Source organism: Monomorium pharaonis, chromosome 4 (assembly GCF_013373865.1).
Source record: "Monomorium pharaonis isolate MP-MQ-018 chromosome 4, ASM1337386v2, whole genome shotgun sequence".
In the NCBI taxonomy this organism is placed as follows: Eukaryota; Metazoa; Arthropoda; class Insecta; order Hymenoptera; family Formicidae; genus Monomorium; species Monomorium pharaonis.
Window position 1 is genome coordinate 4,558,916 of NC_050470.1, and position 15,742 is coordinate 4,574,657.

General features: G+C 39.6%; 1 protein-coding gene and 1 long non-coding RNA gene across 8 annotated transcripts in view; one reads left to right on the top strand and one right to left on the bottom strand.

The window, feature by feature from the left end:
• The window catches only part of LOC114253999, a 419,778-nt gene that overhangs the window by 333,586 nt on the left and 70,450 nt on the right, over window positions 1-15,742 (top strand). The window lies entirely within an intron of this gene.
• Window positions 15,278-15,742, bottom strand: part of LOC105838755 — a 194,496-nt gene continuing 194,031 nt past the window's right edge. For both annotated transcript variants that reach the window (XR_003625429.2, XR_004962852.1), the window contains one exon: window positions 15,278-15,697. This is a non-coding gene — a long non-coding RNA (uncharacterized LOC105838755). The remainder of the gene's footprint in view (window positions 15,698-15,742) is intronic.

The window sequence follows — 15,742 nt, forward strand, 5'->3', positions numbered from 1 at the left end:
GTAAAATCGTCATCACCATCAGAGAGTTAAATGGTCAAAGTCAATGCAACACTGTCATAATGCAACACTCGCGATTGCATATCCTTGCTTATGTTAGTATTTCGGCAACGTGTTAACAGCATGCGTAAACGCAAACACGAGCTGCAAAAGAGAGGGGGTTAGAGAGAGAGAGAGGGGGGGGGGGAGAGCAATCAGAGAAGAGGGTGACAGCATCGGTGGTCTCTTCAGCTTGATCTCTTCAACCCCTGTTTCGCGACACCCTCGAATATTCAGCGATTTGCGGTGCAGAGATGGGCATGTGCATTTTGAACAAAAGTGCATGTTACGGACTGCGGAAAATTCAGTCGCAAATAAACGCTATCGTAACCATCTTTGCTTATACCGAGAATCTTCTACGAACATTTCGGTTTATATTCCTTTAGTTGCAACTGCAATAATAAGTAATAGATGAAATTAAGTAATCTTCTGTCAGGCTTATTGCTATTATGTTTGTTAACTTAACTATGGAAATTGGTAATATTATTCTACGGCAACAGTACAATTTTGTGCCACATGAAAATTTATATTATCGTTTAATGTTTTCCCTGAAACCACAATCTGATAGCTTTAACTTTTTGTTCAAATAAAAAAAGTAGGTATGAAATATTTATATAATATATGTTTATATTTTGCATGTGCAAGATACGTGTTATTTCATGTATATATATATATATATATATATATATATATATATGCATTCTGAATTTAAGTACATATACGATAGCTATAGACTGGAGTGCAAACCAATCATATAAAACTTTTAATAAAAATTTAATAAAATTATCTATTTAAATTATTTTCATCCCGATATTAATAGCTGAAATTAATTCGATTTTAGGTAAAATTAATTTTTACTTTTTTTGCTGCATTAGCATGTAAATTTTTTCTTATATACACATTTTTGTGTATAAAATGTGTTAAGCTTCTGCTGAATATACTTTTAGATGCATTATATTGTATAATTGGGTAATTGCAATGATGTATACATATCTTTAAACAACAAAATTTTGTATTATAATATTTAAACCAACGTTCATTAAATAAACATTTCTAGTTTTAAAAAAGATTATATTTGATATCTATTTTATGTGCTTGGCGTATACTGTTCTTTTTTTTTAATTATTATATTTTCAATTTTATAACTTTAAATATGCTTGATAATGTATAATATTTTGTTACCTTTGTTATTTTCATGATGTTATGATTACTGTAGACTATACAGTTACGTAAATATGTCACGTTTACATTGTCGTTGGACATAGATACCAGTTTCGTGAGTTTGCAGTATCGAAATCTGAACTCTCGCCGAAATTACACCGGCTTCTGCATTTAATTACTCGGCGTGGAAGCAGCGATGCACAGCGGGAATCTCGTCGAAGCTCGCGCTGCAAATTTCGCCCACGAAACTGAAGCTCTCCCACAAAGCCAAGCAAATGTATTCGAAATGTAAGGACCGGGTGCTTACACGCGCGCGCGCCCTCGTTCTCGCATTTTGCAAGCCTCACGCCACTGAGCGAGGAGTCGATCTATCGCGTGAGAGCCCGCTCGAGCAAAAAGCCAAGTCGAATGTGAAATTTCGGGGGTAACTCTCCCATTCTCTCTTTCTCTCTCTCGGAGACGAGGGCAGGATTTAGCGATCGAACGCGTCGGGGTCGGGTCGTGCACGCTTGATCCTGATGGCAGGGGCGAAGGGGAGGATAGAACTTTTCCCCGGACGGGAAAAAGGATGTCACGGCGGTGGCGGAGAGCGGTTCGAGGGTACGGAAAATGAGGGAGGGAGGTGACGTGGCGAACGCGCAGGGCAAACTTTAAATGACTTTCACTGTTTTCAAAAGTTGGGCTACCAAAGGGACTCTCTGGGGCGCCGCGTCTACCTCCCTTCCGCCCGTACTCTTCTCGTCCTAGTCTCGTTACGCCGTTCCCACCCCTCGAATCACCTTCGACACCTTCCATCGAGTCCCGGATGTGCTGCTTACAAACCTTGCCTGATTCGTAATGGAACTTCTTTCGTGTTATTTCTTGTACTGGAGAACGACTGCTGTTTCCACTGTCGAAATACCAACAGTAAACACGCCGTTCCGTATACCACGACGAGTCTTTATGAATTTCAGAGCGCCATTACATTGTGTTGAAGAGAAGCGCTGACATTATATGTTAACGCGACGTTTCTTTGGAAGTAGAATCGTTTATGTCGTTTAAACATTTATGCTAAGGGAAAGGATAATAACTACAATTTGAATATAACGGAAATGACATCTAATATTTGTAAAATATAAACTGAAAAGTGCTATTACAATAAAATTCAAGAACGACCGTTTGAAAAAAAATCTATACCAATGTCCTACAATTTTAATGAATAATCTTTATTTTACAGCATACACAATATGTCAATAGATGCATCAGTCGAATTTAATTTTCATTTTATCACGTCTGGCACAGTATCGAGTTGTCACGATAAAATATGCATCGCACTTTCGACTCCCTCTCTTTCTCTCTATCTATCTATTTATCTATCTCTCTCTCATGACACTTCCGTTCGTATAAAATAAATCACGAGCGTCGAAGTGTGTTTAACGAACAGTACTTCAACATTGTGCCGCTCATTTTCGCGGTGAAATATCGTCAAAAGGTGGAGCAAAATTCAAAACGTGGTCGAGCATACGCGAGAACTGTCATCAACACACCAAAATTTACATTTTCGTTTCAACAATATTTTTAATTGCTCCAAGCAGACGAGAAAGGAGCGGTAGGGTCGACGAACGTTCCGTCGCAGCTGATAGCAGCTGCTGATGACACCCGAGGAATTTTCACATATAATTTTAACACGCATTAATTAATTAATAACGTCCGCTTAATTATGGAAAATCACGTAAATTAATAATAGACATTAAAAGGGGGGAAGGAAAGCTTTCGCTGTACATCTTGGTTCGTTTAGAAAAAGCGAGAGATTCCTGTCTGCAATAATTGTTCGCGATTCTGAATGTCGCGTGCCGCTTTATCTACACGATTTTCTCAATATTTCTCACGTCCGATATGATCTTAACGGAGAATCGTGAAAATCTAGCTGGGATGGATGCCGTTTTGCGGAACGTCGGCTCGTAATGAGAATCGAGGGAAAGTTTCCCGGGGCGTAGTTGAGAGTACACCGCGCGCATTATCCTTAGGGACGAGGCGACGTGTCGCGGCGACGACGGCATCTACCTCGGGTCCATAACCCGGCTCGTCCTTTCTCCCTTTCGCTTCCTTCCCTTTCTCCGCCCGCAGCGCCATTTTCATTTACGAGGACCTCTCGGACGACGTTAAGTTATTAGCCATGCGGAGTGCCAGCATTAACCGGACGTGGAGGGCTCTCCGCGTGCGAGCGGTATGCCGCCTCGCCGATCAAGATTACTCGCTATGCTAATTATAAGGAATTGCGGACGGCGGAATGAAAGCTTGACGGAATTAGCGGCCGTTTGGTAAATAATTACTTCTCTCGTTCATCTCGCTCGTGCGGGCATGCGCGACTTGCGGGCACTCGCTCCATTATTTTCTTAGTTAAAAATAATGCCTCGCAGAAGAGTCAAATAGAAGTCTCCTAATAAATTCGCCTAATTTTATGAATTATCGTCAAATAACACAATTGAAAAGTTCTTACAGTTTTTATTATAAAGATCCACAATATTTCATACTCGCGATATTTTCCTTGTACTTCAATAACCGTGCATTATTAAGTTTGTCACGATTGCTACTTGGGAATTTTTTTTATTCATTTAAACAAGAATATTTGCTCGCGCGTATTCTTGAAATTACGACTCGGCAGTTTCTCCTGCAAAAAGTTGACGCACCCCGCAAATAAATCGCATGCGAGCACACACAATTGTGCATAGTAGGCATACATTTTAATGCATTTACGATGCATTCGTTAGCCAAGATCTCTCGATCTCTCGTCTCCGACGATACGCCGCGTCTCGACGGGGGATGCGCAAAATGTGCTCTTTCGCTTCTCTGTCCCGATTCTCCCCCGTAGAGAAGAGAGGGCGGAGATCGAGCAACGACGAGGAGGGTGGCGCATAGATAGGCGCGCACGGCCGTTGCAGTAAATTTTTGTTATTCATGGAATAGCGATTGCTTCCGTCGCTATAACGGGCACCGACAACCGACAACTAGCGAAGAATACGCTAATTTTACGAGCGCCCTCGGTTCCTTCTCTCGTTTCCTTCCTTCGGCCGTTCTCCTCTTCTTCAAATGGGATCGTTTTTTTTTTTTTTTTTTTACAACGTTAACATCGCCCTCACCCTCTGGTCGGGCAGACGATAACACGAATTTAACGTGTATTCAGAAAATATTAAAAATATATTGAATTTTTACTTATGTATTTTGTTTTCTAAGCACAGATGTCTCTGTAATATTTCGGCATCTTTCAAACTTTTAATAAAATATTATTATTCACCTTACAATTTTTTTCAATTTCCCATATGCTTATTCTTTAATGCGTTTATTAATGTTAAATTTCTTGTCGGATTTGTATTTGTCTACGAACATTGGGGGGAAGAAGCGTTTCCGAACGCGTAATAACCAATTCGCTCTTCTTCACCCCTCGTTTGAAAATTTCAAGGAGGGCGGACGGTTCTATCTGGCAAATTCGCGCTCGCCCAATGGTTATCCGATTCCATTAAGTCGCTGTTTATCTGAAGGTGCAATTGGGAGCGGCGGGAAAGGTCTCCTTCGGCGGCAGCATCCGAGAACTTCTTAATCCCTCCTAAATAAGTGCGCGCGTCGGCGAAGGTGCCGGACGTTTGTCACACCGTCGCGTCGACGGGCCCCTGAGGGGGATTGTAGTTGAGGACGATTAGATTAAAACAGATCGCATCGATCTAAGAATCAGAGGGTGGGCGGTCAGAAGGGGGGGGGGAGGAAGAAGAAAGAGATTCCTCCCCGCACGCGTCTCCGCTCGTCGAGTGTTCTATTAATTCCGTCTGTTCGTTAGTAATGGAAATTATTCTAGCTCCGTGCCGGCGCGCAAACACCTCGGTGCGCTTTATCGCCATTTTAATCAGCGAGTACTTTAATTAATTGTCCGTTACATAATTCATAGCGGCGCGTCGCTCTATACGCGTTCGCGGCTGCGAGCGATTCATAGAGCGCCGGATTGGCCGCGGGGACCCGCGTTTAATGGTGGCAATAACGGGTAACGGTTTGCGCGGCGACGTGTACGCAAATAAGAAGAGCGACGGAAAAACAACGGAATGCGCGAGAAAACGAGAGAAGAGAGAGGGGAAAGATGCGCTCGATCCACGGGACGCGCGCGATATCCCTTCTCATACATTAGCCGATCCTAATTAATTTTACGGGCATTCCCTATAAATAAGTTATTTTATTATCGTTATTATCATACGGCTGCTTTACTCGATGATTGTTATAAACTGATGACTATTTAATCAATTCTATCGTCTAGCGCTGCTACGTCATAATGAGAATAATTAGCAGAAAAATATTTGCATCTCATTTAACATCATCGAATGCTAATCCTTTTGCTCCCGCGTATTTCGAACGAAATTGCTGAAGCTTTCTAAAAGAAATTAAAAATTGTGCGAATCAGTTTTAAGATAAAAAGTCAAAGACTGTTATCAACTTACTTAATAAATGACATGTAATTTAATTAAAAGAAAGAATAGACAAAGTGTTTTTATTACTTTCTATAATTATTAATAAAAAAATATTTACATTACTTCTTCGACATTTAGAAATAATATTTTGACGGCTTATTCGTGAAATTTCATCCATATTTTTTTGCGGAAATACGGTAACGATGTAGATAAACACAAAATAATTTGCAAATTCGGCAGAAAAATAATTCATATTTGTTTATTGCAGTGAATGGTGCGAATCTAATAAATGTGCATGTTAATTGGACCATACTTAATGGTAACGGTTGAGATATGTAACGTATAGAACAATAAAACATATATTGCAATATATCGTAAATAGTACAAATTGTAAATAATTATATAATTTAAAGGAAATGTATTGATTTTTTTCATAATTGATATGAAGATATTATTTGAAACTAATTTTTTAATTTTCAATAACTTTTTCTATGTATATTATATATATTTCTAATTAATCATATTAACAAAATAAAGCATTGTACAGACATTGACAGAAAAAAAGATCAAAAACAACTAGAATAAATAATTAATACACAGAAAAAAAATGTAATATAGCCAATAACATATGTGATTGCGGGCTGCCAACTACATAAAATACTCAATACAATAATATTTGCTATTAATGCAAGTACAATGTTGATACTGCAATAGCATATGTTATTGTATTGAGTATATCTGTAATTGGCAGCCCGCAATAACATATCTTATTGAATATATTACATTTTTTTTCAGTGTAGAGAAAAATAAAAAAATAATTTTGGACAATCGGTCGAGCGATCGCGATAAATTCGACGTCGAAAATGATTACCGTGCAATACTTCGCAATAAATCTTTCTCGGTAATAATCGACAGCGCGAGAGTCTCAATTTAATGCCGCCGCGAATGTGTCCGTACGAAAATTTAATTATTTATTTGATCTGGCGTAATAATACAGGGGCCATCGGAATTAATAAAACGCAGACGGGTGGATACGGCCAACGCGTTTTAAACATTGAGACGCATTAAATCCCTTTAAAACCGGTCATCGTTCATTTATTTAATTAAAACGCCCGGCCGCCGCGCCGCTTTTCACAATTTAACATATTTAGTTTGAAGAATGCTAAACATGATACTTCGTTATTCGGCGAATTAAAAGAAACGATAATTTCGCGAATAAATGTCGATGCGAACCAGCATCGATCGATCTGCCATGCGGACTGTTAATAACAAATTTCCGATAAAAGCGCCAGTACAATGGCGGCAGTAATAAATTTACTGAAATTTGCGCGATATCCGTGCACGAATCGCCGTAGAACGTTTGAATATGTTGCGTCTTTCAAAAGCGCAACGCACACGAGCGAACCATCGGTTTTAAATGGAATCGTGTTTAAACATTCTGATAATCCTGCGAAAATTAAAATAACATATTCAATAAAATATTAATTGCATAATCGGAGCCGGAAAGTTTCAAACAGAATTATTATTTAACTTTCATTTTGCACATATAGAAATCATTAAAAATACAAAACCTATATATACTTATAATGTATTATTAATTATTTTATACACTAGAAGGATAGTTTCTTTAGACATTGTAATGTACAATTAATTAGAGTTAATAAAAAATTGTTAGAGAAATGAGAGGTTTTTTTTATACGGCGTCGTTCAATGATATTTAAATAACTGTTCGCGGCATATAATTAAAGCTATTTCTAAATTAATATAAGAGGATTTAAAGAATTACGAAAGAAAGCGTCGCGTCACACTTTCCAACTTTCGTGAAAATCGCTTTAACTCCGTTCCGAAACTTTAATCTTCTTTCAGTTCGCGGAAAACTGAAGTTCAGGATATAAAACGATAGATGCGGCCGTCTTGCATTTTGATAGGATATCGGCCGGTGAAGAATGCGATTATGTGAAATTTATTCAAAAAGTACTTCCCAAGAATCGCCGTGTCAAATGCGGAATTCATTAACCGTGACTTCATTGTATGTCATTCCTTATATTGTTTCATCCAACATTGTAACTCATTAAAAGAGACATTATTTTCCTCTATTATTCCATTTTCATATTTTCTTAAAAAATTTTCTCAAATTACTTCACGCTTGTGCAGACAAACATTACACACAAATTATTATATTATTAAATTATATAAAAATTATGAATACTTTTATTTCCATATTTCACTAGGCAGTGCTTTTTAAATATACAAAATTTATTTCTTAACAAAAAATATTCAAATTTGAATAATATCATAATCTTTTGTAGGAAACATTGGAATTCCATTTGTCATACTGTGATTGTTTAATATTGTCTTTCGACGTTATGTAACGTCGAGAAGGTCGACAATCCTAATAACCTTTAGCCGAAGTGACATGTTAGCCGATATAGCAAACATATCTTTCTCTCTCTCTCTCTCTCTCTCTCTCTCTCTGTCTCGCGTCTGCCATGTTTGCGGACGGTTCGTCAGCGAGCTTTGCTGCGGCTTTAAAGCTCGCTACCGATGTTTGACGATCCCCGACGACAACATTCGCTCCCGAATAAGTAAGGTCACTCTCAAGGCCGACGCCCGTCAATCCGAATCGTCCCGGATCAACGTGTCCTCACTAGACAGAAGACGGAAGATATGAAAGGAACGGACGCCTTTCTGCGTGTTTGGACAAAGATCACGGATTGTCCCGCGGGCTAATGAGATTCCCCTTGTCAACGGGCGCGATCTATACGATACTACGACAGTGACGATGACAACGACAACGACGAGGGATTTTGCGAGGGAGAAACTCGGCCGAGAATCCTTGTTAGCGAGGCTTTGTGCGAGCGCAGATAACAGCAGGTGTCGATTTCTGACGGGATCAAAGTCTACCTTTCACATCCGCGAATCCTTATATTCCCTTAGAAAGCCTGCATTATATTTTTAGCTCTCGAGCTGACCGACTTTCCGTACTTTGATCTAAAGCTTTGAATTCGTTTAAAGAGATGAATAAAATTATAAATAGTATTCGCGCAGTGAAAATTTTTTCACGTTAATTACTAAAAGAAAATTAATGAAACACAATTACTGCTTTCTCAATATAGAAATAAATTGGACTTAAAAATGCAAGGCTTTCAAACGAACAGAATTAAGTTTGTATTATTTATTTCTGCTGCTGTCTATATGTTCCTAAGCGCGAATAATATTTCATACATGTCAACTTAACGACAGAATAAAAAGTATTTTGCAGTCAAAATGATTGTTGTGTTATTTTTAGTTTTAAAAGAAAAATTGTCGAGGAAGAAGATGCAGTTTGTGTCAATCGTTTCTTCGACATGCAAGCAAATCGTCCGCTGTGTATTTGTATTTCAAAGAAAAAGCTCCGAGATTTTCTGCAGTATACAAAATAAAGGAACCTTCTCAAAATTGCCTCGGATTGCCGAGGATTTCAACCCCGTTACCCCTTGATTCCCGTATTCGTGAGTGCCTAATTACAAAAACTCGGAGTGTGCATAGATATTGGACGAACGTTTTAATTCTTTTGCTACTAAAAATGCAAATACACAATAAGCTGGAATTGAGAGCTCAGCATCAAGGAAAAAACGTAAGCGATGAAAAGGATGAAAAAAATAAATAAGTTTCTTAAACGGCGGACACGTCGGAGGAAAACAATCAAATACAGATGTCACCAACGAACTCCGCACGCAGCGCCCAGACAAACACAACCAATCAAGTTACATCCCCCGCTCTACAGATTGCAAAGTGAGAACGCCACCGACTGGCGCGAGTAAACGAACTGGAGCGACGCTTTTCCTCCCAGGGGAGCACCCGGGGGGATAAATAAGGATCAAGGTCTTCCGCGCGGCCGGGGAGATCCGCGTCGCGCGCGAGAAGCGACGGGCAACTCCCTACCGTCCTCAGTGTGCCGAGTTTCCTGTTTTCTTCGACTTTTCATCAGCCGCGAGAATGGTTTTCCATTAAGGAGCTCGGATTGGCGGAAGAAACGAAGACTAGGACGAATCTGGCCGTGGACGCGGAAACGGAGATGCGGAACGAGCTCGTCGGGGACAAGTGGTTAATTACGGTCGCCGGCTATAAGCCGTCGCGACAGCCAAGTTCCCGTTTAAATCGCTGCCCGGAGTTACTCAATTAGGTCGTGAGAGCTACTCGTCGCAGCTCTCGCGTTTTACAAGCAAGCCAATTAAATATATCGACCTTTGTAAACGGCCGCGACTGTGTGCGCGATGCTACTTTGTGCCTTGCAAAAGGACAGGATGTATAACGAATCGCGAGGCTGCATCGCACAATGTATCAACGAAGGTCTTGTAAGAATTGAACGTGATTAATTTGCATTCGACGTCGAAACATGATTCGGTTAATAATGCCTTTTTTAATTTATTGAATGCAATAAATAAGAGAAATGTGACGCTTATGCATCGAGAGAATGTTCTCTTAGAATTTACTCTCAAAATCATAGTGGATTTCGAATAATTTTGCTATATTTTTAGTAATATTTAACCAAAGTTTGATTTAGTTTAAATATAGCAAAATTCAATATCAAATTATTTGAATTTTACTAAAATAATATTAAAATTTTCGAAATCCATTTTATCTTACAATTATAATTTAGAAATTTTTAAGAGAAAATTCTCTTGGTAAATATAAAATATTTTTTAGCATTATATTCAATATTTTTTATAATTTTACTTTTATTATACATGGCGTTAAGAGATCTGTTTTTGTGCATGCGTGCACGTATAAAAAATCATCGTGAAAGGCCTTTTCTTTCCAATTTATTTCTATTAATTGCTGCAAATTCCCAATTTGCGCTCCAGTTAGACAATCAATATGAATTAGTTAGACCATCATCTCGCGAGATTAACTACATCGGCAAAATAGAATCCTAAATCCGAAGATGGAGTGAATAAAAGGGGAAGGCAACGACGACGTGTTCGACGCCGCATCCGATCACCAATTAGCGGCGGTACCTCCTCCGCGGCCTTCCTTTTTCCTTGCTCGCATCTAGATAGTGGCGATCATAACGAATCGTCCGTCGATGTCCGCCGCGAGGTATCGTCGGAGAAAGAAGAGGAGCCCTCGTGAGGAACCAGTTTGGGACCGGTCGCGAAGAGATGGAACGGCCAAGCGTATCCACCGATCGGATTCAAAATTGATATTCCTTTCGTGGCCCGACCGACTGCGATCTCTCGAAAAAATCGCGGAAGACTTTGGCGCACACGTCTCTCCCCCTCCCCCCTCTCTCTCTCTCTCTCTCTCTTTTCCTTTTTCTTCTTCTTTCCCTCGGTCTCTCACATCCTGAGTCTCCTCCTTCTCTCTTTCCTCCTTCTATGGCGAACGACAGCTGCTGCGACCGCTGCCGAGACGCGTCGTTACCATGAGCGATAACACAATGGCCGCCGCTCTTCCTACGCGGTTATCACGCGCCGATCGCCGAGAGCGCCGATCCCCGGGAAATTATGGACTGTCACGATGCGCTCTCGATAACCGGCCCGAGGACGTCCGCGGATACATCCGGTTCTATCCCAGAGCCGCCTCCAGATTTCGTCGCGCGACGATTCTTCGATAAACCGCTTTTGGCGCGGCCTTGCACGGCCGAACGAAGCGGAACGGCAAGATGCATTACGTGCACGGTGGCGAGTTTAGATCGCTAGGGACCTCTAGGCGCTATAAAATTTCAAACCTTTCTTCCCACCAAGTTAATTACAGATTTCAGAGATACGTTTGGTACGACCTTTCAAGGTTTTACCTCGTGAAATCTCGCAAAATTGCCAAAACTTAATTACAAAATGTCAAAAATGTATATTTTAATTCTGTTACTAATCGTAAGTAATCAATTAATAATAAAGAAGTGCAAAAAATAGAAGAGTTGGATCAATTTGATTGTTCAAAAGCTTAATATGCATTACGTGAAATTCATTTATTTATTCGTTTTGACGTAAATTAAAAAAAAAAAAATTTAGCTGCTCAACTAAAATTCTAAAAATTTAATTATTTACAAATGTGCAAGTCTATTGACGGCAGCGTTTTAATTGACTTCGATTGATTATCGCGCAAAAAAGAAATGCACGATAATTACGAAAGAGATAAATTTATTTATTAACTGTTTACACACTTGAATGAATTTTTCTCAATTGGTGATTCGTTTTCGCCATTTTATTTTATTAATTTCAGCGAATTAACTTAATTTTTAGATTTCAGTTAAGCAGCTAAAAATTTAAAAACAAATTACGTTAAAACGAACAAATAAATTCCTTTTTTATCTTATTCAAAATTTTATTATCGGTTTAAATAATTTTATTAAGAATTATTTAATAAAATTACAAAAATACGTGATAAATTACGTATATTTTTCGAAAAATACAGAAGAACTTCTACCATATTTTTGAAGACGTGTGATTTACAATTGACGGGTGAGATATTCGAATCCCAAAGGAACATATCGTTCATATCCTTCGACGTGCACCGATGGATATTCACTTCGTAGCCTTTCGCTCTTTGGCCCTATCGACTTAGTCCACGATATCGTCGCTATACACTGGGATTCCATCATCGCGTTTCCACTTTTACGTGCGCGGCACTCAGGCCCGATATTTAATTAACGACGCTCCGGCGCGACTCGAGGACGATATATAAAAGGCGTCTCTCTCTCTCTCTCTCTCTCTCTCTCTCTCTCTCTCTCAAAAATTTGCATCTCCACTCAAGTCACGTCGCGTATGTGGCTCTTACCCACACTCTCGCTTATAGTCACCACACGCACGCGTTAAGTCCCGACGGTTAATACTTAACGAACGATATCGTAAAATTCCGATCGCCGTTCGCCGTTCGTCGGCTCGAAATATGTTTCAGATCAGTTTAAGTGGAAATGCTCGTAATTTCAAAGATTAAAGAGGAAGAACGGTCGTCAAAACGAAAACATAATTCATCTGACGAAATCGTGTACCTTTAAAAAATATATCGTCGACATTTTACATGGTTCACGTAATATGTTGACACGTTTCTACTTTATACGCGTCACGTTATTAAGTAGAGGAAAGATATTTCCTATCTACTTTTCGCTTTCTCGTTTCATTACCAGGATACTCTTTTCTAATTTAATAAATTTCGAGATATTCAGATGAAAAATTAGCTAGATATTAGAGACAATCGAAGGGGCAAGTTCGGCGCGAGGAGCATTAACCATTTGACATGGCGCGTAGATGCATCACCATATATTTTTCCTTCATTATCTTCGCCTCATTCCCGGATGCTTGAGTAGCGCATTCGCTTTATGGACGTACAAACGAAAGGATCATAAAGTCACGCGGACGTCGCTCGCTCGCGCGAGGAACGTCGGAGCGACAAAATCGTAATCTCAGCGACACGTCGGATAATTATTCGGATATCCTCGAGAAGAATGCCCAGGGTATCTAGATACCTTTAATGGGGCAAGCTTTCAACCGCTTATCTGGCCAAGGCTCACTCGGGCTTTTACCCGGACCCGCTCTCACCCGCACAGATAAAATACACTCGTAACATATCCCCCACTTCCCCGCCGCCGATATAATTAACCGCTATCGCCGCGAGAGCGAACGGCCCCCGTTTTTCTGTCTCTTATTTTTATTTTTTTCGCCGGATTGAAATTCCATTACGAGCCATTTATTTTATGCGTGCGTGATCGTTGTCCTTACGAGCATAGAGAGAGAAAGAGACAGAGAGAGAGAGAGAGAGAGAGAGAGAGAGAGAGAGAGAGAGAGAGAGAGAGAGAGAGAGAGAGAGAGAGAGAGAGAGAGAGAGAAACAGAGAGGGAGTGTGTGTGTGTGTGTGTATGGACGCGGTCTCTAGAAGGGACATCGACTATGCCTGGACTAACGTCATTACGTTCGCAAATGAACGTTGCGAGAGGAGAAACGGTAAAGTTCCCGATGAAAAATACCCGAGAATCTGAATCCCAAGAGTCCCCCTCCTTGCGGGAATTGTCATCTCAGTTTGAAAAAGCTCTTGCGAAGATGCTGCATCACGCTCGATTTTTTTTACTAGTTGGATAAATAAGAAAACTTTTAACATCACTTTGTAGTTCAACAGTTAATTGCGTGTGAAGTGATCTTAATTATAAAACAGATTTCTTAAAGTAACAAGAAAAAGTAAAAAAATATAATTCTTTAAAGAATAGAATTTGTTTGTATTTTACAGCTTTCTTCGCGACTTCTTAATTTGATGGTTATTTCGTTCTCTATCACGAAGGCAAGGAATGATTAACACAGATAATGCTATACGCGATAATAACCAACGAAACGAAATAATAAAATAAAACAATAATGGTAATGATTCATAATCAATTACAAACATTCTAGATTGCAGAATTATATTGCAATGCACAGAGATAAATTACGTGAATTATCTTAATGCCGTATCAATACAGCACCGGCCAAGTTATTACATCAGGAATTTACTCCAATATTGTGTACATGTAAATTAATTAAAATAGATTGACAGGACGCGAGATTGCTCGTTGGCTCGATTTCCACGCTCGCCTCTGTTAATAAACCTTAATTAACCTTAATTAACGATCTTTATCTCGGATAATTTTCCTGGCGGGTCCCAATCGCGGGACCTCAACTTGAGTTAAACAACGCTCCTTCAGTAATGAAAATATGAAAACCACGATTTTTCCTCGAGGGAAAGGAGAGAACTTTTGTGCTGCATATACCCAATATGAGGAGCTCTTTTAGAACGCGAAACGATGTTTCAAGTTTTCATGTTAAAATGACAAGAGATAACGAACTGACGGGAATATGACGAGAGTGGACAGGAATAGCGCCATGCGATATCGATTATTATAATTTAATATTTTCGGCCAGTCAAACGAACTCGAAGAGCGAGTAACTCGAGCACCGTCAATCCGTCTCCGAGAGTTAATCCCGCGGGAGCACGGTTAATCCCACAGGATTATGTAACGCCGCAGTGTTTAAGCGCCGGGCTCGTGAAACTCCTGTACGTTCGCCTAGATTTAGTAAATACCCCGTGGTAGAGATTTTTATCCATTCGATCCGCGAGCACGTTGTAGCCCATCGGCGCCTTTCCGCGCTCGATGAATTTATAGCTCCTATTAATTGTTAACATATCACAACGATTCTTTAACATCTAAAATTTTGCGCGAAATGTCTTGCGCGCAAAATTTTAACACGTATTTTTACAAACGTATTTGTTGTATTGTACACAGTAGATATAATCTCAGCTAAGTGCATCTTAATAAATTCTGATGCGTAAAACTAACTGTTCGAGAACAAACGGTTATCAAAGTTTTATATGGAGTTTTTTTTCTGTATGCATAATTATTAATTAAATATTTTAAGAAATCTTCACGATAAGTTACTGCTACCTTGTTATCAGCAGTAATCCTGCAGTTAATGGACTCTTGATTATTTTCTTCGTCATTTCGGAAGGAATCAATGTCCGCTTAATGAAACGCGTCAGCGCTGCATCACGCTGCTGGTTGTTGTATGTCGTCGTACCAGCTTGAAAAATTTCAACGCGATAAGGGTGCGCGCTGTGAGATCAGCCTTGAGTGGTCGTCCGATTTCTTAGAAACTTTCTCCGCGTGGAATTTGGTCAATGGGAAGCAAAGGGGAAACCGAAAGAAAACGAAAAAAAAAAAATCTTTAATAAGTGAAGAAAGTAGATACATTTGTATCTATAGCTATAATCTATAGTATCATTCAAATGCGATATAATTCCCGCAGTCATTGTGTGAATACTATATATGTATATCAAGATATTCATACGTGATTATTATGTGAGTTTTATGCATCGTTATGTCATCCTAACGATTTTATAACTGTAACGAGATACCCGTGCCAAGGCATATATCATTTCGGTCGAGCATTCGTCAAAGTGATACTTCGTGGAAAGATGAATCTGTGTACCTTTTATTTATTGTCTTGCAGTATCTCTCTACTGTGCGCGCGCAAGCTGTTATTCCGCTTCCGGCGCCGATCGGGATGTTTCTCCTTCGTAAGACCGGTCCTCCGCGCATGGAAGGTTCGATATCTCGCGACTACCTGTAAAAAGAATAGACACGATTACGGGTTTACATACGCGGAAGG